A 2,164-nucleotide genomic window follows, 5' to 3' on the forward strand; every position below is an offset into this window, starting at 1 on the left:
CACTTCACTTTGACCAAACTTCTATAATTGCTGGGGTTATAATCTCTAATCATAAATTCTCTATTTTTTGCTTATTTATATCTCCACTGCTGATTTATTAAAACATATTTAAAATGTTTTTCAACTTTGAAACTAATCATAAAAGTTTTTCAAACTACAGTATTTATGAAACACACAATTCACCTCACTCTTATGAGTGGAGTCCCATGTTCAACAATGATTTATTATGTTTTGAGTTTCATTGATAGATAAAAAGAGAAATGTAAATTTTTGATCCGACCTACCGGATTCGAACCAGTGACCTAAGGATGTCTGTTTGACAACTACAGTCCTCCGCTCTACCAACTGAGCTAAGGTCGGTTGTTGATTGCATTTTTTATAACTAAGAATACAATTGTGTAAAACACCGCATGTAATTTGTGTGTATTCTGTAGGTGAGGTGACCAAGATTATTATTTTAATGTAGTAAAGACATTTATATAAGTTATATTAAAATTTTGTTTATATCAATTAATTCAAAGTTAACATGAAATTGAAACTCTTTGTCTTTGTTTGGAACATGAAAAAGGATAAGAGATTGACAAGATCATTAGCATTCAAAACGACCATGACAAAGAATTTGAGAACTATGGCTTCTCTTGATTTTGCACTACTAAAAGGATTTCCCATGAGTAATCTATCCTCGTCACACCTCCGTAGAATGAGATTTTCAAAAGGAAGAAACGTGCTATGCAAGAAATGTCGAGAGTTATGGTCCATGTCAAACCTATCCCACACCCTTTTGGGGTAGAAGTAATGAATATTTCTTGTCATATTCACAATCGACTAACAAACTTGTCGTGTACCAAGATCACTCACTATGAGATATGGCGGTGGATGAAGGCCAACGTTAAATATTTTCATATGTTTAGCATTACACTTGATTCAAGTTACTATTTGGAAAGAAGCCTAACTGCTTCAATCCGCTGTTTGGAAGGATGATTAATCTCTTCTCTCCAGTGTTTGATGTTTTGTTGTGAGTTAGCTCGAAACTTCATATCCCTTGTATAAAGGAGTTCGATAGTTTAACCGACTCATATGAATTACTGTATACTCTCAAGATTAAATCTTGCAGGAAGAATTAGGTCACTTCATTTTGACCGAACTTCTATAATTGATGGCGTTATAATCTCTAATCATCAACTCTCTATTTTTTGCTTATTTATATTACCACTAATAATTTATTAAAAACATATTCAAAATGTTTTTCAACGTTGAAAATAATGATAAAAGTCTTTCAAACTACAATTTTTATGAAACACACAATTCACCTCCCTCTTATGAGTGGAGTCCCATATTCAACAATCATTTATTATGTTTTGCGTTTCATTGATAGATAAAAACAGAGATTTAAAATTTCGATCCGAGCTACCGAATTCAAACCAATGACCTAAGGATGTCTGTTTGACAACTACAGTCCTCCGTTCTACCAACTGAGCTAAGTTCGATTGTTGTTTTCCTTCGTTTATAACTAATAATATAATCGTCTAAAACACGGGGCACGTAATTTGTGTGTATTGTGTAGGTGAGGGGCTAAGATTACCATTTTAATGTAGTAAAGACATTTATATAAGTTATATTAAAATTTTGTTTCTATCAATTAATTCAAAATTAACATGAAATTGAAACTCTTTGTCTTTGTTTGGAACATGAAAAAGGATAAGAGATTGAGAAGGTCATTAGCATTCAAAACGACCATGACAAAGAATTTGAGAACTATGGCTTCTCTTGATTTTGCACTACTAAAGGGATTTCCGATGAGTTATCTGTCCTCGTCACACCTCTGCAGAATGAGATTGTCAAAAGGAAGAATCGTGCTTTGCAAGAAATGTCGAGACTTATGGTCCATGTCAAACCTATCCCACATCCATTTGGGGTAGAAGTAGTGAATATTGCTTGTCATATTCACAATCGACTAACAAACTTGTCGTGTACCAAGATCACTCACTATGAGATACGGAGGTGGATGAAGCCCAACGTTAAATATTTTCATATGTTTAACATTACACTTTATTCAAGTTAATATTTGGAAAGAAGCCTAACTGCTTCAATCCGCTGTTTGGAAGGATGATTAATCTCTTCTCTCCAGTGTTTGATGTTTGGTTGGAAGTTAGCTCGAAACTTC

The 2,164-nt window shown here is 33.5% G+C and overlaps 1 non-coding gene across 1 annotated transcript; it reads right to left on the minus strand.

Annotated features, from left to right (window-relative positions):
• Positions 1-274: 274 nt before the first annotated feature.
• On the minus strand, positions 275-360 carry TRNAY-GUA (transfer RNA tyrosine (anticodon GUA)). Its single transcript is given in 2 exon segments — positions 275-310; positions 324-360. It is a non-coding gene; the product is annotated as a tRNA-Tyr (tRNA).
• Positions 361-2,164: the final 1,804 nt, after the last annotated feature.

Source organism: Lathyrus oleraceus, chromosome 5, assembly GCF_024323335.1.
Source record: "Lathyrus oleraceus cultivar Zhongwan6 chromosome 5, CAAS_Psat_ZW6_1.0, whole genome shotgun sequence".
Taxonomy (NCBI): Eukaryota; Viridiplantae; Streptophyta; class Magnoliopsida; order Fabales; family Fabaceae; genus Lathyrus; species Lathyrus oleraceus.